Source organism: Vulpes lagopus, chromosome 5 (genome assembly GCF_018345385.1).
Source record: "Vulpes lagopus strain Blue_001 chromosome 5, ASM1834538v1, whole genome shotgun sequence".
NCBI classification, from domain to species: Eukaryota; Metazoa; Chordata; class Mammalia; order Carnivora; family Canidae; genus Vulpes; species Vulpes lagopus.
The window spans coordinates 110,735,996-110,759,140 of record NC_054828.1 but is presented as its reverse complement, the minus strand read 5'-3'; the positions used below and the strand labels follow the sequence as shown (position 1 = coordinate 110,759,140).

The 23,145-nt window shown below is 41.8% G+C and overlaps 1 protein-coding gene across 1 annotated transcript in view; it reads right to left on the bottom strand.

Moving 5' to 3' along the window:
* Nucleotides 1-23,145, bottom strand: part of ALK (ALK receptor tyrosine kinase) — a 677,634-nt gene that overhangs the window by 164,444 nt on the left and 490,045 nt on the right. The gene's annotated exons all lie outside the window — the stretch shown is intronic.

Below are 23,145 nucleotides of genomic sequence, written 5' to 3'. Positions count from 1 at the left end.
ACACAACAAGAAGTGTGGATCGATTCCACTGTGGGGTGGGAAGGAGGGTCAGGCAGGCTTCATGGAACTGGATGGGTCTCATGAGATAAGAAAGATTTCTGTGCTGTTCTATTACACAGCTCCCTCTCTATAGCTTTGTTGAATTATCTTCCTTCACAGAGACCCTGAGTTAGTCCCTCTGTCCCCCATATTTTCATGGCACTGTGGAAATCTGCATTTACCTTAGTATAGCAATCACTTCCTTACATGTCCTTCTCACTCACCAGACTGAGCTCTTTAAGGCTAAGAAACTTGGTTGAATTGTTTTCATATTTTAATTGTCCAGGACTGAGCACATTGCCAGCAAATGGCAGATTCCAACAACACCAAAACCTGAACCAAAAAGCCCATTGAATGGAAATGTTACGCACATGGAATAACTCTTCTACTGGTTCCCATCTCCATGGGTTACCATGGTGACTAACCCCCAGGACAGTATTTCCATCATATCACCACCATTTTGAAAAAAGATGTTTTTCTGAATGCTTTTTTTGCAACATCCACATCTTCCCTTCCCCCTTTCTCCCATTTCTTCTTCGTTCCCTCCTCTTTCTTGTGCACCTGCCTCTTCTTCCCCTCAGAGATCCTAAGTAGAAGTGCATTAACCTCAGTTTTCCTTTCATACTGGCCATCTAGAACCTTTCTCTAAGGGTGCTGGGTTTCAGGGAATCTCCTCTCAGCCAGTCTTGGGTGTGCCCTTATATAGATCAGTGGCTCCTGGGAGTACCTCTTTCCTGGAAGCATGGATCCCACGTTGGCTTCCTTCTTCCTGGGGGCCTATATCAATAGCTGCTGGGGTATTTCTTGGAAAGAGCATATTCAGGGAACTGGGGGCAAGACCTTTCACACAGAGCAGTGGTGCCTCTCAGATCTGAGCCTCAAAAATGTTGGTGTCATGACTTCAAATCATAGGTGGAAGTCACCTGGCCTTATCTCTCACACTTTCATGAAACTTTCACTTCTACCAGGACATGTCTCACTGGACCACCACCACTTCTGCATTAGATGGTTAGCTTGGCCTACACATAGTCTACTCAGTCTATTTTTCTGAGGGAATTGTGTCTTTTGATCTTTGTACACAAGCCCAGGGACCTCAGTAATGGACATATTAAAAAAATCAAAATAAATAACTCCTCAATTCATCATTCCCACCTCTGAAAGCAGGATTCTTAGAAAGCTGGTACAATTTAAGTCAACAATTCAGATTCAGTCATGTCTTCAGAAAAGTTATTAAGAAATGTATAGAGGAAACCAGATTGCAACCTGTTTGTGAAAAGCATCAGGAGAATATAATAGCTTAGCTGGAAACTGGAGTAACACTGGCATGAACTGGCACCGCCCCCCCCCACCCCCCACCAAGAGACCTCCTTCATCTTCTCTTTTTGGGAATGAGATTATGAAACTCCCTAATAGTCTCATTGAAATAAATCTAAGCCCTTAAAAATGTCACCCAACCTCATAGTCTTTCATTATTATGGGCTATAAACACAAATTCAAAATAGGGAAAACCTAGACATTACTGAGTTATTGTACTACACTGAATTGGAATCCTTCAGGATTAGAGATTAATTAAAGGGAGATTTTCTATCCAGATACAGCTATCCCACCTCTATGGCAGACACCTGGAGTTTTCAGACCAGGAAAAGAAATGCTCAGCTTGGATAATAAAAGCTGGCATGGCTGCTGGGCTCTAGATGTGGGTACATCTCCTTGTTCACTCTGGAAAGGGAAATGGAGCAGTACGAGGAGCTGCGATGACTCCTCTGAAATGCAGGGCAGTGGATGAACTGGGGAAGCGCCAGAGAATGAGGTTGGTCTGACATGGGCTTCATGCCACTGCTTAGAAAAGCTAGAAGGCCCTAGCACACTTGCAAGAAAAGGGAATCTGGTTCTGAAGGAAATCCTGGCAGTTCTTTGTGAAGGACACACTGTCCTTGAGGAAAGAGTCAGCTATCATTCCTTACATGTGCCCTGGTTTTCACTGTTAAGGAAACTGAAGGCCCACTTATGGATCTTTGCCAACCTCTCCCTTAGCAAAATGGACAAAGGAGAGTTGGAGCTTGGGGCAGAGGTCAGAGACCTCCCAGAAGCTGAGCAAAGCCACTCTGGTGAAGATGGAATGTGGAACTGAGAGCAAGTGTGGGTAATGGAGCAATCCTAAATGTCATTCCTTCTCATTAATTCATTCATCCATTTATCTTTCACCCATCTAGCACATCCTTACTGAGAGAATTCTTAAGCTTCAGATATCAGATCATTATGTTAGTTGATAAGGCCCAATTTGGCAAGTAGGTGTGGGATGGGGGAAGAAAGGTAAACTCTAAGGAGAAAGAAAGAAGAAAATAAACTTTTTTTGAAGATTTCTTTTTTTAAAGATTTTATTCAATTATTTATGAGGAAGAGAGAGAGTGAGTGAGCAAGCAGGGGGAGGAGCAGGGGGAGAGGGACAAGCAGACCTCATGCTGAGTGCATAGCCAAATGTAGGGCTTTATCCCATGACCCTGAGATCATGACCAAGAGCCAGGCACTTAACTGAGCCACTCAGGTATCCCTGAAGATTTCTTGTGCCAACCTCAGTGAGGTTGTCTCACTGAGTCTAATCTCGTCCCTGTGAATTGGCATTACAGTGACTCTCATTTTATGACAGGAAATAACCAGGGCTTAGAGGGGTTGAGTTAGGTGCTGTCTGTGGCTCTAAAATGTTTTCAGTGTAGTGCACTGTCCTCAGAGAGCTTTCTATGTTGATAGGCAGAAACACATTCTTGTGTGCTGGATGAACCAAGAGTTGGTAGAGTCTACACAAAACATGGACCAATGCTAAAAATGAAATCACTTTCTATAAGAAGCCATGACTACTGAATGACTTAAGGCTATTTAAGTGCCAAATACGGAGTTTAAATGATGATGCATGGCAAATGCTTGTGGATGAAATGAGCATTTTGTGGATGAAAGATCTAAATGTGAGACAAGAATCCATCAAAATCCTAGAGGAGAACACAGGCAACACCTTTTCTGAACTTGGCCACAGCAACTTCTTGCAAGATACATCTATGAAGGCAAGGGAGACAAAAGCAAAAATGAACTATTGGGACTTCATCAAGATGAAAAGCTTCTGCACAGCAAAAGAAACAGTCAACAAAACTAAAAGACAACCTACAGAATGGGAGAAGATATTTGCAAATGACATATCAGATAAAGGGCTAGTATCCAAGATCTATAAAGAACTTATTAAACTCAACAGCAAAGAAACAAACAATCCAATCATGAAATGGGCAAAAGACAAGAACAGAAATTTCACCAAATAAGTCATACACATGGGCCAACAAGTACATGAGAAAATGCTCCACGTCCCTTGTCATCAGGGAAATACAAATAAAAAACCACAATGAGATACCACCTTGCACCAGTCAGAATGGTGAAAAGTAACAAGACGGGAAACCACAAATGTTGGAGAGGATGTGGAGAAAGCGAATCCCTCTTGCACTGTTGGTGGGAATGTGAACTGGTGCAGCCACTCTGGAAAACTGTGTGGAGGTTCCTCAATGAGTTAAAAATAGAACTACCCTATGACCCAGCAATTGCACTACTGGGGATTTACCCCAAAGATACAGATGCAGTGAAATGCCAGGACACCTGCACCCCAATGTTTTTAGCAGCAATGTCCACAGTAACCAAACTGGAAGGAGCCTCGGTGTCCATTCAAAGAGGAATGGATAAAGAAGATGTGGTCTATGTATATTATGGAATATTATTCAGCCATCAGAAGAGACGAATATCCACCATTTGCTTCGACGTGGATGGAACTGGAGGGTATTATGCTGAGTGAAGTAAGTCAATTGGAGAAGGATAAACATATGGTCTCATTCATTTGGGGAATATAACAAAATAGTGAAAGGAATTATAGGGGAAAGGAGAGAAAATGAGTGGGAAAAATCAGAGAGGGAGACAGAACATGAGAGACTCCTAACTCTGGGAAACGAACAAGGGGTGGTGGAAGGGGAGGTGGGGGAGGGTGATGGGGTGACTGGGTGATGGGCACTGAGGGGGGCACTTGACGGGATGAACACTGGATGTTATACTATATGTTGGCAAATCAAACTACAATAAAAATATACAAAAAATACAATAATATTATCATGATTATGATAATTATGATTCAAAATATGATAATCATCTGAAGTTTCTTTTTTTTCTGAACTTTGTAGACCCACTCCTTCCACCTTCTTCCATTCAGAGTCATTATCAATCTCTCTTTGCAGTGCCTTAGATGAGGAAGGGCAGATATACTTGAAAATATAGATTTTCAATAGTAAGATTTGGACTTTTTGAGAATGAAGTAAATCTTGGAGTAAAAAAAAAAATGAGTCTTAAATACCTAGAACCAAGAATTGGGAAGCCCACAAACAGGCCTATAAAAAACACAGAGTGAGGCAGACATTTAAAGGGTGTTAAAGAGACCCTATAGATTGGGAACAAAGAGAAAATTAGAAAAAGAGAGCACTTGAGTAGTCCTGCTAGGACAACAGGTTCTGTGCGTTTTCTATATTTGGTGGAACTTGTTTTGATGGCAGTGTGGGAAGGGGATAAGGGGGGATAAAGACTGGAAGGTATGAGAGGTCCTGTACACAAGAAGACACATGAGCTACACAAAAATAGACTCAAAATGGATACAAGACCTAAATGTGAGATGAATCCATCAAAATCCCAGAGGAAAATACAGGCAGCAACCTCTTTGACCTTGACCACAGCAACTTCTTGCTAGATGTCTTCAGAGGCAAGGGAGACAAATGCAAAAATAAACTACTGGGACTTCATCAGAATAAAAAAGCCTTTGCACAGCAAAGGAAATAGTCAATAAAACTAAAAGGCAATTGATGGAATGGGAGAAGGTATTCACAAATGACATATTAGATAAAAAGCCAGCATACAAAATCTATAAAGAACTTACCAAACTCAGTCCCCCCAAAACATAACTCCAGTAAAGAAATGGGCAGAAGACATGAACTGATATTTCTCCAAAGAAGGTATACAAATGGCTAACAGACATGTGAAAAAAATGCTCAACAACACTTGGTATCAGGGAAATACAAATCAAAACCACAATGAGATACCACCTCATACTGGCCAGAATGGCTAAAATGAACAACTCAGGAAACAATAGGTGTTGGCAAGGATTTAGAGAAAGGGCAAACCTCTTACACTGTTGGTGGGAATGCAGACTGATGCAGCCACCCTGGAAAACAGTATGGAGATTCCTCAAAAAGTTAAAAATAGAACTACCCTATGACCCAGTAATTGCACTACTAGGTATTTATCCAAAGGATACAAACAGTTATTTGAAGGGGCACCTGCACTGCAATGTTTATAGCAACAGTGTCCACAATACCACAATAGCCAAACTATCAAAAGAGCCCAGATGTCTATCAATAAATGAATGGCTAAAGAAGATATATATATATATATATCCACATTGAAGATGTGTACACACACACACACACACACACACACACACACACACACACAGTGGAATATCACTCAGCCATCAAAAAGAATGAAATCTTACCATTTGCAACAACGTGAATGAAACTAAAGGACATTAAGTGAAATAAGTCAGAGAAAGACAAATACCATATCATTTCACCCATATGTGGAATTTAAGAAACAAAACAAAAGAATACAGGGGAAGGGAAGGAAAAATAAAATAAGATAAAAATAGAGAGGGAGGCAAACCATGAGAGATTCTTAACTCTAGGAAACAAATTGAGGGTTGTTGGAGGGGAAGTGGATGGTGGGATGGGGGTAACTGGTGATGGGCCTTAAGGAGAACATTTTTAATGAGCACTGGGTGTTCTATGCAGCTGATGAATCACTATATTCTACCCCTGGAACTAATAGTACACTGTTTGTTAACTAAATTGAATTTAAATAAATTTTTTTTTAAAAGGTACATAAGTTAGCTCTAGGTTGTTTCAGTGGAGTCAGGAGAGTGGAGGGGAGCAGCTGGGATGTTGTGGGTAGAAAGGGCCTGAACCCAGAGCAGTATGGAAGAGTGTTGAGGGTCTCAGTGTCTTCCTAGAAAGGGTGCAGAGGTGGCCAAGAGAGTGTGGGTATATCTGTAGAGGCCTTGTAGATGGAGCTGGGGTGATCTAGGTGGACCAGGTGACCTACAAGCAAGGACTCCTTCAGTTGCACTCATAGCACTGGCCTGATGACTAAAGACCAACAGGGGGGTGAACATCTTAGGGGAAGCCAGAGTGGATGGCTCTTTCATTACCAGATGGCACAGAAGCCTTCCATTTTTACTTGCTCCCCAGAGGAATCAGAAGGGTAGTGTAAAAGGGCAGAATTCAGAATAGTCTGATTATCTATCCAAAAGGGATTTTAAAAATTCCCATTCAGAGTTGTCTTCAATTCTTGACTTGAGATTATGCTGTTTCCCATCAGTGGAAATGAGGTGTTCTCTGAAGAGCCAAGTTTCGTTTTAAATTTTTGCATATAGACTGTAAAGTTTACATTCTCTATATGATGTTTAAAATCCTTTCCAATGGGCTGCTTCTCTTATATGACAACTGGTCTGGCTCTTCTTCCCCTATTATAGCTTTCTTCTCAAGCATGTCCTAACTGAGCATGGGACTGTCCTGTCTCTGAAAATACAAGCTGAGATACAAGGTTCCAGTACACTTCTCATTTATTTAATACTTTACTGGGATGCCATGTATGCCATTTATTTCAATTAAGAACGCTGACTGAGCATCTGGTCTATGCCAGGCTTTATGCTGCATAGTGAGGATCTGGGACAAGGCCCCCATGGAATGGGGAACAGAAATGTGTAGGTGTTAAAGACACTTTCTAATCTTTCTAAGGCTAAGAAATAGCAGGAAGAAGTTGAAGGAAAAATGGAATAAGAGGTAAAAAGTCACAAATAGGCCATTTAGTAATTATAGAACCTTAACCTCTTTGGGCCTCAGTCTGCTAATCTGTAAAATTAGGGAGGAAAGAAAAAAAATTCCTTCAGGCCTTTTCCAGATGCTAAATTACATGAACCTTGTGATTTTTAAAAGTGACGAATTATATAGTTAACAGAAGCCCCTGAAGGCAAAAGAGTTCATAGAATGTAGCAGACATAAGTACATTTGCTGTTTGATTCTATTATAATGTCTTTGGAGCTGTGGCAAAGTCCTACCTCAAGCAAATCACATGAGGGTGAGTATGTCACTAATCACCAGTCTGGGTGGGTCATCCTAGCAGTGTCAGGATCAAGGGAAGAAGTTGCTAGTTGGTATACACTAGAGGTCCCACTCTTGCAATCATTATTATTAATATTAGTATTATTATTTTGGCAGGGGAGAATCTGGAATTTAAATATGCTACTGGATATGTTTGCCTTTGCCTATACTTACAAAGTAGAATGCCCATCTAAAATGGTTAAGTGGATAACTGAAAGCATTTGAAATATTGACATATTTGCCTGTTTACAATTTTTTGCTGTGATCTCAATTTTCCACTCTGCTTTGCATTCATAGACACTTTCTCACACTGCTCCCTCTTGACTCATTTATACACTCACTCATTCAACACTCTACAAAAACTCATGGAGCCCCTATCGTGCGCCAGGCTTTAAGCCAAGCGCTAGGTATACAGAGATGAGGTGGAAAGCACACTACTTAGCAGGAGGGAAACATAACAGAAACAGAAGTCAAACAGGCTGCGGTACTGGGATGATCCACTCTAGCCATATGAAGCTTTGCTGGAGCTCTGTGGATAGAGCACTGGGCTACCTCCATACAACACTTAATGAGGTTGTCTGTGGCTGGAACCAAGGGCTGGGGTAGGGATGTGATGAGAGGAGTCCTACATCTGACAAAAGAACCCATCAAATTGGTGCCCATGACTACCTTTCTATTTTTTATCCACGAAAAGCACAAACAATGATGAGAGGTAGTGGCACTTTGTATGTTAATGGGAACTTCTGATAAAGTTGCACTAAATAATATAATAATGTGGAAATAATAATTTGATTTTTAAAAAATCCTATGGAGTTTGGGTTATTTAATGAATTTTCCAGCCTTGATTCTGGAAGCATGGAGTCCAGTTACTTAAGGTGATGGGGAAATGGGAAGCCTAGTTTATGCATGGGGAGAGATACCAGTCAGTAGATAGGAAAATTCCACCTTCCTTAATTAATGCAAGCTCAGAACATCCTAGTTTGGTACAAAAGGAGAACTTTATGTTGGGTAGAGTGTTTAGACCTCATAGCCTTTTCTACCTCTCTCTTTTCTTCCCTTCCTTCCTCCCTCTTTCCTCTTTTTCTGCGATTTGTTATTTCCTTGGAGAATCCTATGGATCACAGCTGTTTTGTTTAAGCCCTTTAAAACCCCGGCAAAAGCCCAGACAAACTTTTGGAGTACAACCAAAGTAACCTGGAGTGTTCAACATGACTTTACTAACAACTGGGAAAAACAAGAGGAAAAAAAATCTCCAGTGTGTACCATGAGCTTAGACATTATATTTTGCTGATCCCTGAAGAGAAGAGAAAGAGTTTTCCCAAGACTCTCCTTCCTAGCTTCGAGCATCTTCTGTTGTAGCGACTGCAACTTCAGCTACCATTACCCAAGAGCTAACTCTAATTTAAGATTCCATCAAAATCCTAAAGGAGAACACAGGCAACACCTTTTTTGAACTCGGCCACAGTAACTTCTTACAAGATACATCCACGAAGGCAAAAGAAACAAAAGCAAAAATGAACTATTGGGACTTCATCAAGATAAGAAGCTTCTGCACAGTAAAGGATACAGTCAACAAAACTAAAAGACAACCTACAGAATGGGAGAAGATATTTGCAAATGACGTATCAGATAAAGGGCTAGTTTCCAAGATCTATAAAGAACTTATTAAACTCAACAGCAAAGAAACAAACAATCCAATCATGAAATGGGCAAAAGACATGAAGAGAAATCTCACAGAGGAAGACATAGACATGGCCAACACGCACATGAGAAAATGCTCTGTATCACTTGCCATCAGGGAAATACAAATCAAAACCACAATGAGATACCACCTCACACCAGTGAGAATGGGGAAAATTAACAAGGCAGGAAACCACAAATGTCAGAGAGGATGCGGAGAAAAGGGAACCCTCTTGCACTGTTGGTGGGAATGTGAACTGGTGCAGCCACTCTGGAAAACTGTGTGGAGGTTCCTCAAAGAGTTAAAAATAGACCTGCCCTACGACCCAGCAATTGCACTGTTGGGGATTTACCCCAAAGATACAGAATCAATGAAACGCTGGGACACCTGCACCCCGATGTTTCTAGCAGCAATGTCCCCAATAGCCAAAGTGTGGAAGGAGCTTCGGTGTCCATCGAAAGATGAATGAATAAAGAAGATGTGGTTTAATACAATGGAATATTACTCAGCCATTAGAAATGACAAATACCCACGATTTGCTTCAACGTGGATGGAACTGGAGGGTATTATGCTGAGTGAAATAAGTCAATCGGAGAAGGACAAACATTATATGTTCTCATTCATTTGGGGAATATAAATAATAGTGAAAGGGAATATAAGGGAAGGGAGAAGAAATGTGTGGGAAATATCAGAAAGGGAGACAGAACATAAAGACTCCTAACTCTGGGAAACGAACTAGGGGTAGTGGAAGGGGAGGAGGGTGGGGGGTGGGGGTGAATGGGTGACGGGCACTGAGGGGGGCACTTGACGGGATGAGCACTGAGTGCTATTCTGTATGTTGGCAAATTGAACACCAATAAAAAATAAGTTTATTAAAAACAAATTCTTTACCCCTAGAGGAAACTGCTGGACCCTCTTACCTACCTAGATCCTTGCCTTTGCCCTGTGACTGACACCAGGAAGACCTCTCACTCAAGACTGTGGACTTACCCTGGAGGACTTCTTTAGGATAATCATGTCTTAATGCCTTTTAACACCCCTCACTGTTCATACGCACGTATGTGCCTATGTGAACGTATGTATGCCTGTGGAGTGAGGTCTCCTAATGACAGAATGATAGGTGCACGAAGGGAAAGGAAGCAAAACAGAGGAAGAGAAAAAGGAAGAGAGGAGAGAATATATGCTTAGAATAGGGAAGAAAAGAAAGGAAGATTCTTTGTGTGCGCATCTCAGATATGGCCCCCGAGCAACCAATCTAGCCATTTCAGTTGCTGTCCATGTGCCAGTGGTAAAAGCAGGGCAGGCTTCACTGATTACCTTTTCTCCCTTCACAAAAAGAGAGGAAGAAAGTTGAGAAGTGAAAATGAATGAATAGTCAAGCGAAAAGACAAAGGCATCCAGAGTTTGGGAGAGACAGAGGGCAGGGGGGCTGAGGGCAAAGAGATGTAGGAAGGGCCTGTCCACAAGATGCCAAAACAGATAATAACGATGGGTAATGATCTGTCTGCTTCCACGTATTGATTATCATACAGTGTGAGCAAATGCTACGACTCTGAATTGAGTAGATATTTGGTGCTACAAACAACCACATGAGAGGAATGGGGAGAAAGGAAGGGGGGGAGGGCTGTGCCAGGGGAAGAATGGAAGAGAATGGGCAGCCCTCTAACATTAGTATGCACGCATGCCCAGTGATATGGGAAAGAGAATACGAAATGCAGCAAGCTAGGGCTTTGCACACTGACAAGAAAGGTATCAGACCTGAGATAGTAAGATAAGGAAAACAGAGCATCTCCTTGTCATTTTCTCGTTTCTGTTTTAATCCATGTAATGTAATTCTGTTGCCTCAGCTTTACAACAGATGCTTTGGGCTACTCCCAGGCTCCCCTTGACCTCTGGAAGTAGAGTGCAGAGAGGTTGCTCCAAGCCTAGCCTTCCAGAGACCAAAGTGACCCTTTCCAATGGTCTATTCCACTGCTGTTCTCGGCTGTGACAGCTCCTTCACCCATGTTCCTGAACCATAAACCTACAGACAGGCAGCCCCTGACCCTAGATACGAGTTTCCTGTCCTTGTAGCATGGGGAAACTAGTCAGTGCCAATGTTTTAATTATATTTACATTTCACAAATGATGGAGAGGATCAGCTTATAAACGCAAAAGAAAGTTGGGGTATTCAACCTCTCTGGGCCTTTTAAGACAACAGAGTTATTATGTCCATGTGAATTTCCAGGAAGAAACTTCCAATTAAAGCTTATTGCTTCTCAGCTTCCATTGGTTGGCAATCTGGCTCATCCTTCCTGTTCATTAGAGCAGAATAGGGGTTGTAGCCTCACAGAGTCTGTGCCCACATTCCAGCTCACTCCCCCAGTGATCTTGGGAGGATCCCAGTGCTGCCATGATGGCCCCATCACCCCCCTGTGTGTGACTTGGAAACCAGACAGGATATTGCACCTGTGTTCTTGAAGGAAATAAGACCCCTGCTCTACCAGTTGCATGAATGATTAATGAGGGGTAATTAGTCAATGTTGTTAAGCATTTTATAGACACAAAATGCTGGCTAAGAGCTAAATGAAGAAACAAAAACAGCAAAAGCCGAAAGACTTTACATCCACCCAACTGCTGCTCATAGAATCCCAGAAATGTTGGAGTGGAGGGAAGGAGGCATGGCAGAGACTATTCGCCCTGTGACTTGCAAACTGAATTGTGGAGCTTTCTGGGCACAAACCAAGCAACTGTTTCCCTGTGTTTCCTCATAAAACAAATCACAACAACAAAAAAAGGCAAACTGAAGTTCCATGCTTGCAGCATAACTTGAAGACAGAGAATGCCAAAACCTTCAAAATAACCATGAGTAAAAAGAAAGAGCACCACATCCTAGCAGTGGGAGCTCTCATACTCCACTCTGGAGGATGTGGCCATTTGATTCCCATTGTCCCTGGTGTTGAGGAGCTTTGGCCAGGGGTCTGGGCAGAGAGGAAGTAAAATGTCTCCCAGCTCTTCAGATGCAGAATTAGCACCCCTTTCTGTATATCCCTTTAAACCAAGCCAAAACAAAAACAAAGCCAATTCTGACATCCATTCTGTCTTTGGGGAAATTAAAGGAGCTTTAGGCCAATGCCCAGGGGACTTTAAATCCTAATATTTGGTTAGTCTGGCTCTGACCTGGTACTTGAATTTTAGGAACTGAGTCCCTCTGTGACTCACTTGGTAGGTTAGGGCCTCCCTGCTAGTCTCAGGTGTCACCTTGGGACTCAGCCTGCCATCCTGCCCACCTATGGCTTACAACTGAAAGGATATATTCCAACTTGGCTCCAGCTTTCCAGACCTGGCTGTACCTCCTTCTCTTACCCATGTCCCTCTGTCCCCTTAAAGTTGTGCTTCTCCAACATCTCCTCTGATGTGCCCCAAATGGCAGAGAGGGTGAAGTCACCTCCCAGAATCTGGGGGATCACTTCCAGAAGAAAAGATCTTAAATCTCATGTTTTATCTTGAAATTTATGTGCAGCACTGATGCCCAATATAAAGCCCTGTCAATTTAAATATAAAAATATCCCTCTATTTCAATATTTTGGTAAAACTGAAGCTCTGGAAAAATGTACCACGTTGGTTGATTCTATGGGATTGTGCATGCCCACAACACTACTACATATCCTCGGGGTACAAGTGTCCGAGTGGGAGAAACCCCTACCCCTTTTACCAACTCACTTGTAGGATCCTGGCCCCTCCTAATTTGCTCACAGCCAAGTGCCCTTAGCCATTTCCTGTGTGGATGGGGCTTGGGAGGCAGGACGGGAAGCCTGATCTCAGACCTGTGGGGCAGGGCCCTGAGAGTGGAGCCATCCCGTCCTTCCTCCAGGGGATGTCCTTAGACTTACCAAGCCTCTGAAATTGTACAATTCACTGTTGGTCCAGTTTGTCTTAATGATGCATACCAATTATTTGTCCCATGGTTAATTAAGAGTTACCAAGTCCATTGGACCAACATCATCATGATCTACTCTTTAGACTTAGGGAGGGAAGGAACTAACCCTGTTTGATTTCCCACTAGGTTGCAGGCACTGTGTCACGCAAGGTATACACACCACCTATTTAATCCTCACATGGATTAAATCCTTACACGGAGTAGGTGCTACTGTCTCCTTTTTACATATTAATTATCTAGCACTTCTAGGATGTAATGGACACATAGCACCCAAACAGCTCAGTTAGGATCCAAATCCATGTTTTTCTTATCCAAATCATGTCCCCTTTCCACTGTTCACGATGCAGTGTTGCTTGCTTTTCTTTCTGTTACATCTTTTGCCCATTTCCCTCCTTATGGACTCTATCAAAGAATGAAAGAAACAGAGAGGAGGGGAGGTCAGAATGTACGAATTCTGCTGTCAGCTGTTTCAAGAAGATGGAGAGGATGTGGGAGAGGTGGTGGATTGAAACCAATGTCTAAACTGACATTTCTCTTATCTCTGGAATTTATTTATTTGGGTCTGCCTCACAGGGACAGATTTTAAGGAATGGTTACAGAGGGGCCTTAGAAACCTGGAGAGGGAACATAGCTTCACTCAGCCCCTCATTCATCATCAGCTGGAGCGTTGGTCTCATTAATAACTGGGGCTTAATCCTCCACATTCAAAGAGACTCCCATTACCCAAAACAATAATTTTTTTAATTACCCAGGCAGAATGGCAATCGCATATTGAATACCAAGGATGATTTAAAACTAATAAATACTTTTGGAGATTCCTTGAACATTTTAATGAATTAAAAGTTATGAAATATTTATAAGCAGTAACAACGCCATTTAGTACCATTAATAAAATAAATACATTAGTCAGAGAATGAAATTCATTACTATTTTACTACTAGACATTTATGTCAATGACTGAATATTGCTCCAAATTACTTGTAAAATAGACCAATTATTTTAGTGTGATTAATCTTTTCAATTATTTCTTTTATGTAGTTGTAATTTGAAAGTAATTTTCTTCCGGGAGTACAATGACCTCAGCACACTGGTTCCTTATTTATTTATATTTAAAAATCTTTTGTCTCTACCCCCATTTCCGGGTGATTTCCAATGGTCAAATATTTAAAATAGTCACCCAAGCAATCATTGTTCCTATGTACTTTGTGGGGGATTTTTAATTGGCTTTATTAGTGATTATGAATAAGCCATTCCAATGTAAGAAGTCTCTGCCAACAGCAGCTGGATGTGGGTAGGGAAAGGAGGGGCCAGAAAAACTCTTTCCTGGTTACACCAGCTGGGGGCCTGGCTGAGTTAGACCCCATCCTCAGTCTGCCAGAAGGACGCAGCGTGATAAGTATATCACAAGATGTTTAGGCTCTTCCTTGGCCACTAACCATCCCCACAGGATTAAACCGTCTTACTCCTTTGCATGGCACACTGGATTCTGGGCACTCAGTCACAAAGGGAAAAATGACTTTATCAGAGATAAAAGCAGAGATTGTCGGGGGGAGGAGGGGAGAAGCAGATGCCTTCGAAATCAGAAAATAGATCTGGGCTTTCAGTGTTTCTTCTGGAAGTAGGGTAAACCTGACCTTGGCCCAATGGCTGAGACAGGAGAAATGGAAAGGGAAAGGTGACTGTGATCCTGCAAACAAACCCTGGGTTAGTTATGATGAATTATTCCACCTTGGTTCCAGAATGAGGACATTCAGCTCAGTCTGGGGGTGAGGAAGGGAGAAGGCAATATTAATTTATTGTGCCAAGCTCTGTGCCAGGGGTCCTACATGTAATATGTTTTTCATTTCCCAACAAACCTATAAGTATGTATCATTAGTCCCATTTAGTGTTGAGAAAACCAAAACTCAAGGATATTCAAAAATTCTTTTGAGCTCAGAAGGGTGTTAAGTGATAGACCTGGAATTCCACACTCATTCTGTCTGATTCCAAAGCCTGTAATCTCCTTCCTACATTGTAACCAGAAAACCTTTATTCAGTGCTTACCATGGGAAAAACACTGGTAGTTGCTAATTGGAGTACAGAGATTAAAAAGAAAAAGACACAGTCTTTGATTCTAGGAATTTAGCATCTATTGAGCAAGACACATAAATAACTCTGGAAAGAAGTAGACTGTTATAAAACGGAAATCTATGGAGACATAATTCTGAGCTGAGACTTCTTGGAGAAGACAGTATCTGAGCTGAGATTTGAAAGAAGTGCAAGGCCTGGGGAGACAGACTTTGGGGAAGGGAGAGGGAGGGTATGCTACAGGGGGATTAGCTGGAATCAAAGCTTGATATAGGAGGTGTTTGGGAAATGCAACAGAAAATCACAATTTTAATGCTTATCTTTTAAACAGTACAATTCACAGATAAACTATGAGTGGGAGGTTTTAGAAACAGATAGTTAAGGAGGACAATAGTATATAATGGGCCTCACCCATCACAAAGGAGGGCATGATGAGAACTAGTGGACAAGGCTATGGCTGCTACTTCTCCTTGGCTTTCTCTTCCAAGCAATAGATCCCACCTCTGCATAGATAACTCGGTCCCCTGAAGTGACTGACCTAGGTGGGGGCCACCTGGGCACTGGTGGCAGTTTGGCAGTGCTGTGACTCTCAATACCTGCATGGCATTTGGTTGTTGTTAGCATCACATAATTTTGGAGGAGGTATCAGAAAAGCCAATTTGTTTCTGTAAATAGCACTTTCTCCAAAAGAAACTGAGCAGCAGTGAGAGAGTAAGTATATGTTTAGAGGTTTCAGGCTAGGTAAGTTCCAAAAAGGTCAGGTAGCTCAGGGTAGCATGTTCAATGCATCTCCATAGCTATCTTCTCATTAGACCCTCACGATTTAGGTCAATGTTGGGACAACCACTGACATATTTTATTATTATTCCTATTTTAAATAAAAACAATCAATATGCCAATTCTGATAGAGACCTGTAATGTCCCTACTGATCTTAAGCGTTGGCTAGGCTATGGCAAATAAAAGGTGGAAAGGGGACTTTGATGCCCTGATTGCTGGTTCAGTGCTCATTCCATGGTATTTCTGAGAAAAGCATGAAAAACAGTTCAGAGGAAGACAATCTCTACAAATGGAGCACTTATTCAATATCTCTGGTGTGAATTAGATGTAAGTCATGGATGCCTTTGGGGAGCAGTTTTGTGTGAAATAAAACAGAGATTTTAAGGCCACCACACCAAACTTCAATCCTAAGACAGAAGCAAGTTTGTATCGGTATCACTGTGTGTTCACTTTAGTACGTGCTCAGTAATGTTTGTCAAATGAATGAGCAAATGCATGGCTGGGTAGATGGATGATTCTGCTACATAGAGAGTTTTCTCCTGGCAGCCTCAGTAATCTCCATCTTACAAGCACAGACTGAGGATCCTGCTGGGATGTTGCTTGCTGTTGGAACAGAAAATGCCCAGTTTGGGCCTGGCTGCTAGGAGCTACTCCAGAAGTTGATTGGTTCCCCATGGCTGGCCAAGATTAGAATACGTTTGTTCAGCTTCTTTCATTTCCTCTTGTCCTCCTCTTGGCCTAAGGAGGGCATCCTTGACTGGTCATCATTGTCTTTGGTAGAGTAGGAGGAGATAGAGGGGACAAGGCTGTGATATACCACACATTTCTTTTTACTAGAAACATTCATACTAGCTCTATAACTAGCATCTTAAAGCTGGGACTCAGTGAGACAAGAACTTGCCTTGTGTAGATGGGCCATAGCCCAAAGTATAATAGCTTTGTTCTTTGTCTTAATTGTTTAAGGATGCTATAGTTAACGTAACAATTTTTTTAGCTCTCACATTTTATGTAAAAACAGAATCTTATGAACAAAAAGCTGGAATTAATAAGAGAGTTGAAAATCAGAATGTCCAGTGGTTCTTATACTGTATTTTATGAAACTCCACAGTGTTTGTGGGGGGCGGTTGTCAAGGCCTGTGGAGCAAGTGGGTTCTGGGCCTCCCTACCATCACTTCCCCGAGGGCAACTCTGCGTGTGTAATTTTATATACTGGACTACTATATATGACTTTATTTGAATTAAGCGTTCAGCCTCTAAAATATGTTTGAAGTTCATAGATCCAGTTTAAATGCCATCATTTTAGGCCCAGAGATGTTAAGATATCTGCGCACCCTCAACTCTTTTGGGACATGTGTTTTAAGTTATCTATGGTGGTGGGACAGCTTTTGGATTCCTCTCCCTTCCTGCACTACAGAAGTTAATGAAAGTACCCCTCATGGGTAGCATGAGAATTATGATATCCTCTCTGCTGAATAGATCAGAGGAGATAATATGTTTGAAAGAGTTTCAGTAGGGTAAGGAACCAAGAGTGCTTCTTGTTGAGAAATTTGTTAGTGAGATGAATGTGGTTCTGACTTAGGAAATGTCAGATGTGATTCTTGTAGGTTCATGAAAGAGAACACGAACCAGGAATCTCTGGGTGGCGCAGCGGTTTGGCGCATGCCTTTGGCCCAGGGCGCGATCCTGGAGACCCGGGATCGAATCCCACGTCGGGCTCCCAGTGCATGGAGCCTGCTTCTCCCTCTGCCTGTGTGTGTCTCTGCCTCTCTCTCTCTGTGTGACTATCATAAATAAATAAAAATTAAAAAAAAAAAAGAGAACACGAACCATAAGGGCTGGCAGAAAAATGTATTTAGGCTTACTTAGGTGCTATATGTAGCTCCTTGATGTTCACGGATGGAGGGGGTCCACTGTTGGCCAGTGGGCAGCAGTACACCTAAATTACCTCTGACCAACTGAGGCAGGGAGAGGGAAGCTCTGAATTAGTATCTTAGAAAAACTGAGAACTTGACAATCATGAGGTGCAGGCAGAAATCACACTGGGCCAGGTCAGTAATTTAGTGTGTCGAAGTTCAAGATAAATCATTGGGTGGTTTGTTCATTTAATTTCTACTGTTGAGGGAGACAGAATAGTTATTTCTTGGGGTGCTTCCCAGCAAGTAGGAGTAACACATGGCAGCAAGAGCATGAATGCTGGAGCAGATGACCTCTGTTCTAATACCTGTTGTGAGACTTGGGATAAATTACTTAAGTCTCTGTGCCTCAATTTTCCCATCCATATAACGGAAATGCTGATAATAATAGTATATACGTCATAGCATTGTTGTAAGGATTAAATGAGTTTATATATGCAACAAGTTTAGAACAGGGCTTGGCACATAGAAGGTATGGGATGGGTGTTTGCAATAATGTATATTCTTCTTTTTGAAAGATTTATTCTTATTTATTTGAGAGAGAGAAAGAGAGCATAAGTGAGCTCAGGGAAAGAAGCAGAGGGAGAGAGAGAGAGTGAAGGAGAGAAGTAGACTCCTCGCAGAGCTCAGAGCCTGACACAGGGCTCGATCTCATGAACCTGAGATTGCTACCTGAGCCAAAATAAAGAATCAGATGCTCAACCAACTGAGCCACCTAGGTCCCCCCAATAATGTATGTTCTTTTTTCTTTTTAAGATTTTATTCATTTATTCATGAGAGACAGATAGAGAGAGAGAGAGAGAGAGAGAGGTAGAGACACAGGCAGAGGGAGAAGCAGGCTCCATGCAAGGAACCTGATATGGGACTTGATCCCAAGACTCCAGAATCACACCCTGGGCTGAAGGCAGGTGCCAAACTGCTGAGCCACCCAGGGATCCCAATAATGTATGTTCTTATGAGATGCTCAGTGTTTTTCAAATCTTTTTCAAGAAGCTAGTCCTGCCCATTCTGACATGTGTTTTCCTGTAGGCAACTCTGAACATGAGGGGTCCTGATGAATGTGCTGCATAATTCTAGTGCTTTGGGCTATCTGCTAAAGACAGGTCTTTGCGAATGGGTGAAGTGTTCCCTGGGAGTCCAGGCATGGGTGTCTCTGGGGACTGATATCCTTCCCATCATTGCCAAATACACAAACTGGCTTTTTTAAGAGATCAGAGTAAAACCTCTTCTAAGCAATTTCCACCTACTGCTACCCTCTTTTGTCAGTACCAGGGTAATAACCCAAAGCTATAAAAGCAGGAGAAACATTTATCAATTGATTGATTAACTAACAATCAGTGAACAAGTATTTAAGTAGTGTTTTCTATGTGTTTAGCAGTGTGCTAACTATCCCCTGGAGAAATAAAAGAAATATAAAACAGGATCCCAAACCTCACATTAAGGCCCCCAAAATGCCTAACTGGGAAATGATTATAAAACAGATACTAAATTTAGATGTAGAGAGCAAAGTATTTGGAGAAGAATTTCTCTAGCTCTGAATGATGTTTTGGAGGGTTTGGGCCCTAAATTGGATCCTAAATGATGAGCCTGCATTCAAAATGGAAGGCCTGGGACCAAGCTGGCCATTCTTGGTGCAATGTACCAAAAACCAGTCTGACTAGAGGGTTGGGGTGTGGGAGAAGACAGGACATGACATTGGACAGGTACTGAGACCAGATTGTAAAAAAGCTTAGAAATCAGGCAGAGACATTGGGCATTTCCCAGGCAGGACTGAATAGTGGTGAAAGTACCAAGACCAGAGTCAAGATGGCCCTGATGTCACTCTCAGCTCTACGAACAATCAGCTGGGTGATCTCAAGCCCATCGTTTTCCTGGACCCAGGAATGAGTGAGATGGCCCAGTCTAGCCTCCATATTTCTGAGGTGGAAGGGCATAAGAAGTTACAGAGGTCTCATGAAAGTGCCACAAGGAAAGGAAATTTGTGGCAATGTGTGAGGGATGGGTAATGGTATCAGGGAGACCAGCTGGCTACTGCCAAAGCCCAAGAATGCATAATGAAGGCCTGTATAAAGTACATTGCTGACAAAATGAAGTCAGAAGGGTAAATTCAAGAGACAGCAACAGTAGCATCTAGATAGCAAAGGCTAGGATGAAAAACAGCCAGGTCTAGAGCCCAGGGCTTGGTTATTTGGGTGTAAGAATAAGAGGATGGGTCAAAGATAATTCTAAGGCTTTAGCAATAAATAAAACCCCTGCCTCTACACATTCATAAAGGTGGTAAAATGTTGTGGACAGAAATACTGGCGTGGTAGTCAGACTGACTTGGGATTGAGTTTGGCTCTATCTTTCCCTAACTGAATGACTTGGGTGAGTTTTGAAACTTCTATCAGTTTCGGATTCCCCATCCATAAATAAGGATAACCTCAAAGGGTTGAAAATAGAGCTACCCTACGACCCAGCAATTGCACTGCTGGGGATTTACCCCAAAGATGCAGATGCAGTGAAATGGCAGGACACCTGCACCCCTATGTTTATAGCAGCAATGTCCACAATAGCCAAACTGTGGAACGAACCCCAGTGTCTACTGAAAGATGATGAATAAGGAAGATGTGGTCTATGTATACAATGGAATATTACTCAGCCATTAGAAACGACGAATGCCCATCATCTGCTTCAATGTGGATAGAACTGGAGGGTATTATGCTGAGTGAAGTAAGTCAATTGGAGAAGGACAAACATTATATGGTCTCATTCATTTGGGGAATATAAAAAATAGTGAAAGGGATTATAGGGGAAAGGAGAGAAAATAAGTGGGAAAAATCAGAGAGGGAGACAAAACATGAGAGACTCCTAACTCTGGGAAACAAACAAGGAGTAGTGGAAGGGGAGGTGGGTGGGGGGTGGGGGTGACTGGGTGATGGGCACTGAGGGGGACGCTTGATGGCATGAGCACTGGGTGTTATGCTATATGTTGGCAAATCGAACTCCAATAAAAATACACAAGGAAGGAAGGAAGAAAGAAAGAAAGAAAGAAAGAAAGAAAGAAAGAAAGAAAGAAAGAAAGAAAGAAAGAACCTGCTTTATAGAATTATGGTAATGTGCACATGAGATAACACACTTAAAAGGATCAGCACTTGCCTTTGCACATGGTAGGTGCTCTGTTGATGTTAGCTTTTATTGCTTATTAACTGAGCACTTATAAAGTGTTACACACTGAGATAGATGTCAGGATTCAGAGAAGAAAGAGGCATGGCCTCTGCCTTGATGACACCCACAGATAAGTATCATCTCCTATGCAGGAAGAATTGCTCCAACATTCCCTGTAAGCCTTCCGGATTAACTAAAATGGTGCCTCTCTTCATGTAGGTGAAGGTAGAGCTGTAGAGTTCTACAGATGTGTTTCCTTTCATATTCTATCTGTGCCTTATCAGGAGGGGACCAAGTTATTATCAAAAAATAGGCCAGGCATTCCGTAGACCTATCTATAACCCTGGCTAACATGCTACCAGCCCTGTTCACCCCTTCAAAGATAATACTTCTCTCTCTTTCTCTCTTTTCTTTCATGACCTAACCAAAGCAATACATCAGAAAACACAGACATTTGTCTACCTCAAATAAGCCTTGAGCATATCTCTGAAATAACTCCTTCCATTTAAAAATGTGAGTGTAGTTTTCGGATGCTTCTTACATTTGCAACGTGTCCACACCAACTGATGTGCAGTGAAATTGCTCCATGATGGGAGGGAGAATTAGAAGTTCTCAGGAAACACAGGAGTCACTATGGCTTTCCTCTACTCTGTGCTTTATATATCCACACTTATCTCTTCATACCTCTTGGTGGCCACGGGAGTCCAAGTCAGAAAAGGAGTGCACAGAACATCTGCTTCCCCATGGAGACCATCTGTTCTTAGACACAGAGCATCTGAAGGAAGGTAGCTGGGACATGAGAACCTTCCTAGGTCTCTTGGCCAATTTACCTTCTCCAGGGAGTTAGAAGCAGACTTCTTTTCTCTGTCCTCTAAGAAACTGTCCTGCCAGAAGACATATGTTTGGATCATTAGAGAAAGTTAGGGAGGTCATCTCTCTTGGTATTATAAAGGTAGAGAAGGAGACAAGAAACAGGTCTTTTAAACTTTGCAACAAACTCACTGCAAATGCAACATAAGATACAGAGGAAGAATTTTGGAAGTGAAAGGGAGTTGTAGGGATAAGGGAGGAGAAATTTGCATAGTTGAGATCCTTGACTCAGAGGTATGAGGAATTTTTGCAGGAGTATGGACTGGGCCTGATATCTGGAGTTTTGTAGTCTCTTATTCCCTTCGTCTTTGCTCAAATGAGATTAGGCCAATTCTGGGAACTTATACCTTCTCTCTGTCACATTCCTGTTAACTGGCTCCATTTCAACAGATGGCCTCTTTTGGATGGTACATAGACCTTTGACATCTGTGAGGATTGATAATGTCCAGAACTATCCACAAATCCCCAAGTTTGTGAACGTGGAAACATTTGTATAAGCTTCTGGCTTTCTCCCAAACCATATGTTTCTTATACTTGCCTCACATCACAGGTTAACCACCTTTTCAACTTGAACTGAAGTTCAATCTATCACATTATGATGATTTTTCTTTTTCTCACACATAAATCAGTTTTCATTAAGGAAAAAAAAAAAACACCTTGTGAAAGTTCTTGTAAGACCAGCAATGAATGAAGAACCATAGCAGCATAAGAAACTGGGTCTTCAGTGGTCTCCTAAGGGAGTCCCCTTTGTATACCACCTCTAAGAGGTCCAAGCTTCAAAGCTGGGCCTCTATATGCAATAGATCACTGTGTGTATGAGTCTTCATGGTTGTTCATGAATAGTCTAAATTGGCAATATAGGTCTCGGAGTATCACAGTCTTTCTTCCTCTCTATACTTCATTCTTGGTCTTCTCAGACCACAGGTTCCATGGCACACATGAAAGCTCCCTCTCACTGAACCTCTGGGCAAAGGCAGGCAGAGAAGAATAGCAGTAATGAAAGCAACTTCTTCCTAAAGATCTGTATAATTCAAGCCCATCTCCTATACCTTCTACATGTGGGAAACAATAAAGGATGTTTATTGCTATGACCCTAGGTCTTCTGAACAATCAAGAAAAGATCAACCTTACGTATCTCTTGATGATTCATTTCCTCCTGCTTACTAATCAGACTTGAAGCAATGTCTAATGAGAAATACATATGTGATCTTGAAAACAAAAGTAGAAGGTCAAAAACTCTGTGGAGGGAGGGGAAATAAACTTATCAAAAATATATACAGATATAGTTACTGTGATCGAGTACGCATTTAGTTTAGAGTTTCCTGGCAATAAAGGCAAAAAGAAAAAAAAACCAACAAATTATTCTTCAGGAGAGATACTTTTTCTTGGTAACAAATCTTGAATGTGGAGACTTATGCAAAAGGAATTCAATGACAAAGTGGACCATGCCCTAATAGTGTTTACAAAATAAACAAAAGATTCCATGTATAACCATTTCCCAAGTT